Below are 12,766 nucleotides of genomic sequence, written 5' to 3' on the forward strand. Positions count from 1 at the left end.
CCCTGACCCTCCTCTTCCCCACCCCCACCCAAAAAAAAAAAGAAAACTAAAAAAAGAAAGAACAGAACAAGAAATGGTTCTTGGAACATTTACAATTTTCACAACCCTTTCACAACAAACACATGTAAAGCACTAATGAACATCATCTGGAGGCCCAATTGAATCAAACAAAACTGACTACTAGTCTTCAATTTACTGTACAACCACTAACCACCGATATGATTACTACCAAAAATGCATCTACAAAGCAGAAGCAACCTCTTTAATTCATAAAACAGAGTACAAAATCAACCCATTTTAGTACTCAACTTCCATCCTTAAAATCCAGAAAAGGCCATGTAACATCCTTAATCTTCCTCACAAAGACTAAAGACCGTTCTTTGATCAGCTTATACCAAAACCCCACAAAATTAAAACACATATTTTTCAGTTTCAAGAAAAATCATGAGCCAAGATTTACCTTTAGAGAAAACTTAAAGCAACCCTTCCGGTACACAGACTGGAAAACTTAATGATGTATTGCTGTCCTATCCTTGACCAGGGCCTTTTAAATACTTAATGTAATTACCTAGTAGATCAAGAATTTAGTTTCTTTTTGGTGTTAATGTTTTCCACATGAATCAAGAGTTTGTTTTATCTTTTCTTGGCTTCCTCGTGAATCAGGGAATGTAGAAAATGGAAACATAAGAGAGATCACTCAATAAAAAATCTATACTAGGTTGTTTTCGTATTTATGGTGAAACCATATATTACCTAATAACTTTTCAGTACATCAAATTGCAATCATGGACAGCAAAATGTGCATTGCATCCGTTGCTTTCGCGAAAAATTTGAACTATACTAAAAGGAATGTCCTAAAATTTTTACCTCCAAAGGAGGGAAGTTCTGCATTAGTGCTCATAAGAAGCTGTGCTTTTGTTCCTGTGCAGAGTCTCCATTTCCTTTCTTTAAGGTAAAAGTGTTTTGAGAGGCATTCATTGCTAAAGTTTCTTGATACAAAGCCTGCAAAAATAGTTTCCCCAAATTTTAGCAAAGACAAAAGCGAGGCTAAATCAAATGCTTGTATGAGAAAGATAGTTTACCATTTATCATTGCCAGATATACTCTCATTGCCCTACTTCCTAGATTGCAATTCAACTTTCAAAGCCTTAAGAAGGTCTTGCATTTCAATTTGTTGGTTTTGCATTTCAGCTTGTCAGTTCTCTAGCCTTTGCATAAGTTGCTATTGAGTTTGGACTTGAATTTCCATCTTAGCTGAGCGCTTTTCAGCTTGTTCAGCATTTTTCTTGAATTTTCCAACCATGTCAGGTACGAATAACAACAATTCCTTAAAAAACAAGACAAATTATGTCCCATCACAGAAGATTCAAAAGAAAGCTCCAAAGTCTGAATTATAAGTTGTAAGTGTGATTATAATTTTAAGCTAGTCCTAAAATTATACATCTCAAACTACACAACATCAACTCACAAGTTTGAAAAAGAATAACCAAAGGAGATTTCAAGTCATGAACAACCCCTCCATATGATACATACCCAGCCTACTCAATCAGATTGAATTTGAGGGAAAAAAATAGGGTCAGATCAAGCACATAACATCCCATCTGTTCCAATTCTGCGTACCCATACAAAAGCTCTAATTAGCTTGCTGGATAAACTAAATCAATCCCAAAAACTAGTGGCAAAACACATCTAATTTAATGTTTTCTAAGTTTGTTGAGTAGGTTTGTCTAATGAGGGAAAGAAGCAGAAAGTATGGTCAACATTTTACACTACCAACGACAACAACCAAAATTTTCCAACCGCTGGTCAATTTTTGTTCAACTCTCCCCCTGCCAAGTCCAGCCGTAGTTGGGTTTTGTGCAAAACAGGGTTGGGAAGTAGCAAGTCCTTCCCAAACGGGCCAAGAGGCAGATGATGCAATTAATCTAGGGGATTCATGATGACAAGGCAAAAATTTTTAACAATTTTTCCCCTAAGTTAAAAATTAGGGCAATAAAATTTCTAGGGATGAAAAGATTAATCATGTAAATAACCATAAAATTACACCCTAAATGCAGATTCGACAAGAATGCAGGTAGAAATTTTCAACAAAAAAAAAAAAAGAAACAGGCTTAGGGCCAAAATATTTGCAAATTATTTTAGAGAGAAAAAGGAGAGGGAAAGAACTAACCTTTGCTGCAGACACTTGGAGAATTACTTGGTCTTCATGCCAGAGAGCCATGGTACTTCACTGGTCTTCAATCGTCAGAGAGATTGAGATTGCAGTAGTAAGGTAGAAGTAGAGGTGAGAGTGGGCGTCTGAGTGAAAGTGAGGTAGAGGTGATTTGTGAGAGAGTTCAACACTTAGAAAAGCTTTGTTTTGCTTCTACACGGTAAAAGACAATTAGACAAGAGTCCGCCACTTTTTTTGCCTTGAAGAAGAAAATTTTCACTAAGTCTTTTGGCCGCCAAAATGAAACTTTGGAGTTTCCGCCAAAATCAAACGCTATCGTTTTGTGTCTTTTTTTTTGTACATCTTACATTTTATTAAATGTCATGATAGGTTGTCTAAAGGCACATTATTATTTTTATATTAGATAAAATAAAAAAAATTATAGTATATATTATTGAGTTGATAATAAGTGTCATGATAGGATTGCTTTAATGACACAAACCAGAAAGTGTCCTTATAGGCATGTCAAGAAAAGCCATTTTTGTTGTAGTGTTCATTTAAAATGATCGGAGAACATGAAGTATAAAATTAGAGGTGGAGATAATTTTATGGGTGAAGAGATATATACTCTTTGAAATTGAACTCTTTGCATTCTTTTGTGTGTTATTTCTATTGATATATAATAGAGTGTTAATCATGATCCACCACATATAAATTTTTTTTTTCTATCTCATTATTCATTTTTTTACAACTAAAATTTCATTAGTAGAGATAACTGACTTTTTTTTATTTTTTTGGGCATATCTAATGTAATGCACTAATGACAACGAGTCCTTTTTTTTAGGTAAAATGCGAAATTTTATTGATCAAGCCATTTCAGTTTGTACGCAACAGCATAGGCTATATATGTTGAAAATGAGGTTTGAATTAAAACTTTCATTGGTCTAGGAAGTTTCTTCTTAAAAGTTATGATTCTTTATTTTTTCCAGATCAGTTTCTTCTTGACTTTCGGTTGGGAAGTCATGGCTTTTGGTCCAAAAACTGTCTACCAACGGTTTCTTCATGACTTTTGATCTATAAATATATGTTAGTAGGACAGAAAGTGTGTAACCATTAATTCCTTTGTTGCATCAAAAGTTTCTGCAGAAGTTCCATAGAATCATCTTGAGAGAAAAGTGAAAACACAGAGTTCATAGACTTCCTACATTTTTTGTGCAAATTTGAGGGAGAATTCACAGTTGAATCCTGGGAACAGATTGCTCACGCACTTCTGCACAAAGGGAAGGAGCAAAATTCTGTTTTAGGACATTGATCAAAGATCAAGCCTCTGTGATTTGTAAGTTAGTAAGTTATTGTTATTAACATTGTTCTAGTTTATTACATCAGTGATTTGAATTTATTTAGTGGTAGGATTTGTTACTGGTAGGTTTTTCATTTCCTTTTCTTAGACTTCTCTTTAGTCTCCAATAATCTAAAATAGAATTTTTGTTGGAGGTTTTCCTGAGTCTTTCTTTATTAGTTCATTGATTCGGTTTCACTTGAAAGCCATTGAAAGATATGGCTTCAAGTTCTGATGTGAAATCAGATGTTCAGATCTCTAACAAGATCAACGATGAAAGGCCAGAAAAGTTTAAGGGAGTAGATTTCAAAAGATGGCAGCAGAAAATGCTATTTTGTCTTACAACCTTGAACTTGGCACACATCCTCAAGGAGGAATGTCCCAAGCCAGCGGATCCAGATTCAAGAGAGTCTTTCTTGACCGTAGAGACATGGAAGTAGTCTGACTTCCTTTGCAAAAACTATGTTCTCAATCGTCTCGATGATACGCTATATGACATATATTCAGCGTATTCTACTACGAAGAAAGTCTGGGATTCACTCGAGAAGGAATACAAAACGGAGGATGCTGGGGCCAAAAAGTTCGTGATTGGAAAATTCCTCAAATATATAATGGTGTATTCAAAGTCTGCGACAAAACAAGTAGAAGAGATTCAAATTCTCATGCATGAGTTACATGGGGAAGGATGCTCGATTAATGAACACTTTCAAATTGGTGCAATAATTGAAAAATTGCCTCCATCTTGGAATGATTTCAAAATCTACTTGAAACACAAGCGTAGAGAGATGTCCATGGAGGATTTGATCTTGAGGTTGCGAGTAGAGGAAGATCATCGCAAGGGTGATAAGAGTGATGCACCATCCATGGAGGCCAAAGCCAATATGATTGAGGGATCGAGTTTCAAGTCAAAATTCCAAAAAAATAAAGGCAAAAAAAGAGTAGGAGGGCCTGGAAATTCTATGGCACCTAAAGGCAAGAATTTCAAGCGGATCAGAGGATCATGCTGGGTGTGTGGAAAACCAAGGCACAAGGCAAAAGATTGTTACTTTAGAAAGGGCCAAAATGATGCTAACTCCTTGAAGAACAAGGAAACAAACATGGTTGAAGAAAATGTTCAGCATATGGACCCCGATGAAGACAATCTTGTTGCTATAGTGACTGAAGTGAACGTTGTTTCTGATATCATGGGCTGGTGGATTGATATCGGAGCCACAAGGCACATCTGTTCGAATGAAAATATGTTTTGTGAGTACAATAAGCTCACAAATGTCGAACAGCTCTACATGGGAAACTCCTCTTCTTTAAGAGTGGAGAGGAAAGGGACTATCAAATTGAAGTTCACTTCTGGAAAAGTTGTAACCCTCAAGGATGTTCTTCATGTACCTGATATTAGAAAGAATCTAGTTTTTGGTCCACTCCTTAGCCAAAAAGGATTCAAGCTTGTGTTTGAATCCAATAAATTTGTACTTACTAAGGGTGGAATGTATGTAGGAAAAGGCTATTTAGCTGATGGTTTGTTCAAACTAAATGTAATGGTTGCAAATGCTATGAATAAAAATAATATTTCTGCTTATATTGCTAATTCCTTTGACTTGTGGCATGCAAGGCTAGGGCATGTTAATTCTAGATCTTTGCATAGAATGATGAATTTGGGACTTATACCTAAACTTGACTTTGATGCCAAAAGCAAATGTGAAATATGCGTTGAATCGAAATTTGCTAGACATACTTATAAAACTGTCCAAGGAAGAACAAGTGAATTACTTGACTTAATTCACACAGATATATGTGACTTTAAGTCACTTCCAACACGTGGTGGGAAAAATTACTTCATCACATTCATTGATGATTGTAGTAAGTATTGCTACGTGTACTTGATCAAAAGTAAAGATGAAGCTTTAGGAATATTAAAGATTTACAAAGTTGAAGTTGAAAATCAACTTGGAAGAAAGATAAAGGCAATACGATCTGACAGGGGTGGAGAATATGAATCTGATGCCTTTGCAGAATTTTGTGCTATACATGGAATAATTCATCAAACTACTGCACCCTTTGCACCTCAACAAAATGGTGTAGCAGAAAGAAAGAATAGAACACTTAAAGATATGATGAATTCCATATTAAATAGCTCGGGTTTACCTCATAATTTGTGGGGTGAGGCATTGCTTACTAAGAATCATATCTTGAACAAAATACCATATAAGAAGACTAATAAGTCTCCTTATGAGATATGGAGAGGACGGTTACCAACATATAAAACACTTAAAGTGTGGGGTTGTCTAGCAAAAGTCTTAATTCCTATACCTAAAAGGACAAAAGTAGGACCTAAGACTGTTGATTGCATTTTTATTGGTTTTGCAAATCACAGTGCAGCATACAGGTTCTTAGTGATTAAATACGAGAATCCAAATGTTCATATTAATACGATTATTGAGTCCAATGAGGCTGAATTTTTTGAAGGAATTTTGCCTTATAAAGATAAGGAGACAATCTCAAAGAAAAGAGGTTATGGCGAGAGTCAAAATGAGTCTCCTAAATTAAGTGTTAAAGATCAAGACATGGAACCAAGAAAAAGCAAAAGGACAAAATCTCTAAGGATTTTGGTCCAGACTTTATCAGTTATCTAACTGAAGAAGAGCCAAGAACCTATAGTGAAGCTATGAGGTCACCAGAAGCTCCTTACTGGAAGGAAGCTATTGATAGTGAAATCCAATCTATTTCACAAAACAATACTTGGGAATTGGTTGATCTTCCACTAGGAAGTAAACCAATTGGTTGTAAGTGGGTTTTCAGGAGGAAACTCAGAGCCGATGGTTCTATAGACAAATACAAAGCACGTCTGGTAGCTAAAGGCTATCGGCAAAAGGAAGGATTGGATTATTTCTATACTTATTCTCCGATTTCTCGAATTACATCTATAAGGATGTTAATAGCAATAGCTGACATATATAACATGGATATACATCAAATGGATGTTAAAACAGCCTTTCTGAATGATGAATTAGATGAAGAAATTTATATGGAACAACCGGAGGGTTTTGTGGTCAAAAATCAAGAGAATAAGGTGTGTAAACTTGTCAAGTCTCTTTATGGACTTAAACAAGCACCTAAGAAATGGCACAAGAAATTTGATCACGCGATGTTATCACATGGATTTAAGATAAATGAATGTGACAAATGTGTGTACTACAAGGAAATGAAGAATTCCTGTGTTTTAGTATGCTTGTATGTTGATGATATGCTCATAATAGGAACTAGTAAGGATGCAATAAACTCAACTAAGAAATTGTTGAGTTCAATGTTTGACATGAAAGATTTAGGTCAAGCAGATGTAATTTTGGGCATTAAAGTCAAAAGAAGTGATGAAGGATATGTCCTTACCCAATCTCATTATATTGAATAAATACTGCAACGATTTAATCAAATGGATTGTAAACCAGCAGTAACTTCTTTTGATGCTAATTGCAATTTGCAAAAACATAAAGGAGATCCAATTCATCAATTGGAATACTCTCAAGTGATTGGGAGTTTGATGTACCTAATGAACTCTACTAGACCTGATATTGCTTATTCAGTAAACAGGGTAAGTAGATATACAAGTAGTCCATGATATGACCATTGGAAAGCATTAAATAGAATACTAAGATATTTGAAGTTTACTTCAAATTATGGACTACACTATACAAAGTATCCTCCTGTTCTAGAAGGATTCAATGATGCTAACTGGATTTCAGATAACACAGAAACCAAGTCGACTAGTGGATATATATTTACACTAGGTGGAGCAGCAGTATCATGGCGGTCCTCAAAACAAACTTGTATTGCACGTTCTACAATGGAATCAGAGTTTGTAGCATTGGATAAAGCTGCTGAAGAAGCAGAATGGCTTAGAAACTTTCTAGAGGACGTTCCAATATGGCCAAAGCCTATCACAGCCATTTGTATACATTGTGACAGTATGGCTGCTCAAGTTAGAGCTAAAAATAGTGTATACAATGGTAAATCAAGGCATATTAGGTGCAGACACAATACAATTAGACAATTGCTCTCGAATGAAATTATTTCCATTCAATTCATAAAATCAAAGGCAAATTTAGCGGATGCTTTGACTAAAGGCCTACCAAGAGAGCAAGTCAAGTTCTTATCGAGGGAAATGGGTCTAAAGCCAATCAATGAGTAAAATCCGGTGGAAACCTAACCTAGCAGATTGGAGATCCCATGGTCTAGGTTCAATTAATAGGCAAACTGGTTGGATAATACTCAAATAAGTGAAGCACATGAGTTGCTTATTTCTATGATAAACATGTGTTGTTGTTGATTGTTGTAGGGTATGCGTAAGCATTTAATGACAACTATAATAGTTCTTTAGAACCTATAGTAGAGTTACCTATGTGATAGTAAATGTGGGGTCGCATTTATGAGAATGATAATGGCTAAGTTCTCTAAAACTATCATGAAACCGGGATTTGTTCAGGACCAAAATTGAACAACAACGTTGTGAATTACTGTGCTATTTAAACATAGTTGTGTGTCCAGTATATTGTCTTGGTTACTACAAATGGTGATTAGTTCAAGATCAGCTCTATCCACTGCATCATCAAGTAACTCCGGTATACTCTCACTAAGGTAAAGTTCAAGTCTTTTACGACACTTCATCTGATGCACAACATGTTAATTTTCTCTCAAGATGATATTATTCCTATATTTATTTTTAAAGTTTTAATTCAAAAGTGGGGTATTGTTGAAAATGAGGTTTGAATTAAAACTTTCATTGGTCTAGGAAGTTTCTTCTTAAAAGTTATGATTCTTTATTTTTTCCAGATCAGTTTCTTCTTGACTTTCGGTTGGGAAGTCATGACTTTTGGTCCAAAAACTGTCTACCAACGGTTTCTTCATGACTTTTGATCTATAAATATATGTTAGTAGGACAGAAAGTGTGTAACCATTAATTCATTTGTTGCATCAAAAGTTTCTGCAGAAGTTCCATAGAATCATCTTGAGAGAAAAGTGAAAACACAGAGTTCATAGACTTCCTAAATTTTTTGTGCAAATTTGAGGGAGAATTCACAGTTGAATCCTGGGAACAGATTGCTCACGCACTTCTGCACAAAGGGAAGGAGCAAAATTCTGTTTTAGGACATTGATCAATGATCAAGCCTCTGTGATTTGTAAGTTAGTAAGTTATTGTTATTAACATTGTTCTAGTTTATTACATCAGTGATTTGAATTTGTTTAGTGGTAAGATTTGTTACTTAAAGGTTTTTCATTTCCTTTTCTTAGACTTCTCTTTAGTCTCCAACAATATATTCATCAATGACATTTACAGTCTCCTAGACTATATCTGTCAACAAAAGAATTGGATTTCTAATGTTCACAAATCCAAGGTAATTCAAGGGACCACGGAAATGGACCAAGGCATCAATAGTTGTCAATAACAATTGTTTTGAACATGTAACATTTTTTGAACAAGATATAATTTTACATGAATTACTTATAAAACTTAGTAATAGAGAGATAACTATTATATACAGGATCCACATAAATAATAACAAAATATCATACATTTGTTATAAAAATATACAAAAAATTTACATAAAATTAAAAATATTACACTGTTGAGGCCGTCTCCCCGGATATGGTACTCTGAATACTGATACCATACTCAGGAGTTAGGACCTTCCGCTACACAGCAGCCGAAATGGAACATAGAGAAAATTAAATGATTCATTGACTCCTCAACGCAGCCCCATAATAAACAACCAATATCATCACCGCTTATGCACCCCCAATTCTGCATTCTATCCTCAGTGTATAATCTTTCCTTGCATGGTAGCCATAAAATGAATGAAAATTTCGGAAAATGACAAAGAGTCCATTAAAAATAAAAACCTTGATTGGGTATCAATAACAATAGTTTTGACAATTTGAAAATTCAACTAGGTTGTGACTAATGAAAAATTTTAGATTGAAATAAAAATGAAAGATGGAATGCAAAAAGACATATTAGATTGAATTGTTCTATTTTATTCATCGTATTTATGATTCAAATTTAATTAAATTTACAATTTTTTTCTTCATACCTGCTACAATTGCTGACTACTATTAGAATACAATAAATAAATCTAATAAGGGAGAAGTGTGTACACACATTTATTACATACATACATATATATATACACACACACATACATACATATATATATATATATATGTAAAAACACACACACACACATATAGCCCAAACTTAACTCCCATCCAATTAGCACAAAATATTTTGGCACAAATTCAACTCATCTCACGTTGTATAGGGCTCGACCTCATAAATTTAGGGTTAGGGTCTACTAGGCTGAGCTGAGGCTAACCCAACCCAATTGATAGGCCTATTAATAACTGGAACAAGCATTGCTTTAAATAACTAAAATAATAGGTCTAACTACATTTGTTTGTAAAAGTAATTATAACTATCTTTAATGGTCAAACGAAATTACTCAAATGGGTTGGAGTTTTTGAACTAAATTATTGAAATTATTAAGATAAATGATATACAAAAATGTTGAAAAAAATATGAAACTACTCAAAAAGGAAAAAGAGGGTTTTATAAATTATTAAATAGTTTCCTTCATTGTTTAGTGCTACAATTAGAATTGGTTTAATCTATTTCCTAACAAAGAGGCCTAGATAGTAAATATTTGATTTATGTGCGCATTACACATGTTTGTAAATATCATTCATAGAAGGAAAAGTTGTCCCAAATGTTCCCCATATTTTGTCAAATGAATTTTTTCGTCCTTCACTTTTAAAATGATAACTTTACAATTTTTACAAATTCATATTAACAAAATTTGGTCCAAACCAAAAATTTCAACTATATTTTAGTCTGAAATCACCACGTGACCCATATGTAGTCATTTATTATGTACAAAAAAAATCAGATTCCACTTTTTTAGTGATAAAAATAAATATGGATTGGATCAAATGCCACATTTTTGGGAAAAAAATAAATATGGTTCTAGTCAGATCATACTTTTTAGAGGCAAAAATGAATATGGATTGGGTCATTTGTTTTGCTACAAATGGGATCTAGCATATTTGTCCCTAAAAAAATGACCATATACAGGTCACGTGATAGATTTAGAGTAAAAAGTGATAAAAATTTTGATTTGGGATCAAATTTTATCTTTTTAATCTTGTAAGGGATGTAAAATTACTATTTTAAAAATGAAGGATGAAAAAATTCATTTAACAAAATGTGAAGGACATTATGAACTATTTTTCCTTAAAAAAACTTTTGTGTTACATTTCAAAAATATTCTGAAAAATACTTGTACTTTGAAATACTCTCATAAGACAAGTAATAAATTTTTAATGTATTATACTTCAATTTTTGAAAAAATTTAAAATTTGAGTAAGGATATTGAGATATATGCTAAGAGTGACATACATCATATTTTATACATACAAACAGTTATGAAATTTTAATAAATTTATTGTCTCCTACACAAAAATAAGTTTAAAATTTGTATAGATGTAGCATAATTTTTGAAAATCATAGTTAATTTATCTGTGTTTTTAGTTCCATAACTTTCAAATATATTATTACTATTTACATACGAATTTAATTATATGCATACGTTTGCTATATGCATTTTTTCATGCCGAATTGTCCTCATATTTTTTTGAAAAATATATTTCAAGTAATGTATTGTATAGTTTATGTATTTACATAGTATTATACCCTTCCCTATTTTACCACAGTGGTGGAGATAGGATTTATAGGTAGGGGGCGAAATACTAAAGGTAGAATATTTTTTTACAAGTGCAATTTTGAAAATTATGAATTATGTTTTAATTTTTTCCATTTCTTTGGCTTAATGATTTAGAATTCATATCGAATTGCAACTAATTAAAAAAATAATTTAAACCAAAGTTTCTAACAACAAGTTTTTTTGGTCTCAAGATGATTTTAACAAAACACCAATAAAATCAAGTCCACAAAACATAATAAGGAAATCATATGGCTAGTATTGAATTAAAATATGCATTAATATGTGAAATTTATACAAATTTATATAATAATTCATGTTTCAATCTTTTCTTTCTTCCCATCCTACACAAAAAAGAAAAAAAATCTATCTACATGAACATATCGCAAAATTTTTCCTTAAAATACCAAATGGAATAGCCGATTAGTTACACATATTAATTGTAATAAATGTTTATGTTGAGATATTTTTAGAGACAATACGTTAAATTCTAAGAAGATAATATGTAACACAAATCATTTAATAGGAAATTAAATTTTGTAGATCAACTAATTTAATGACAATCTAAAAATATTTAGAGAATTTAATATGTTTCATAAGAAAAAAAAAGTTAGTGAAGGAGGACAACGAAATTTTTCTAAAATTCTTGGTTGGGAAGGAGGGGTCACAGGCAAAAAAATAACCTTCAATGAAAATTATCAAAATCCAAGGGGGTAAAAAGTGATTAGCCAAAATTTTGGAGGCAACTACATTGACAACGATGCATTGAGGTGAGAGAGTTCTGTCGGTCGGCAGCCAAAGTCATATATAGTTCGGGTCCAAAACCCTAATTAGGTCCACGACAACGAAACTATTCAACCATGGGACGTTCGCGACCTCACCGTCGCAGAAACGCAGGGAAGTCTGCTGCAAGAGAAAGCAAACCATCCCAATTAGGCGGCTTAGTTCAACTGGCTCAAATCCCAGACCACATAATTTGCAGCAATATCATCCCTAGACTTCCAGGCAAGTCTTTGATAAGATTCAAATGCGTAAGCAAGCTTTGGAATTCTACAATTTTGGATCTGAATTCTACCTCTTTCGGTAACATTCGAGGTCCCAAAACAGCTTCTATGTCATTCGAGTACCCAAAAAGATCGATAAATCTTTGTTTCTATTTGATGGACAGCAAAGGCTCGACCGAAAAGTTCTCCCTGGAGAAGCCAATAACGGAGTATTATCATCGTGATGGCCATATTGCAGGTTCATGCAACGGTTTGTTACTTATAATTCTTGGAGCCTCTTTCTTCTTGTGGAATCCATGCACAGCATACTTTAGCTGCGTGTTAGAATCGGACAAAATGAAACCTCCCTATTTTGTAACAAATTCCGGGATTTGTTACGATTCATCCACTGACGATTACAAGGTCGTAATAGGGCTGCAAAACAGTAGTATTCGTGCTCGGGAGTTTTCACGCGGACCCGTGTTGGTAGCAGGATTGAGAAACAAAGGTTGGAAAAAGCTAAATTTTC

Source organism: Coffea eugenioides, chromosome 11 (assembly GCF_003713205.1).
Source record: "Coffea eugenioides isolate CCC68of chromosome 11, Ceug_1.0, whole genome shotgun sequence".
NCBI classification, from domain to species: domain Eukaryota; kingdom Viridiplantae; phylum Streptophyta; class Magnoliopsida; order Gentianales; family Rubiaceae; genus Coffea; species Coffea eugenioides.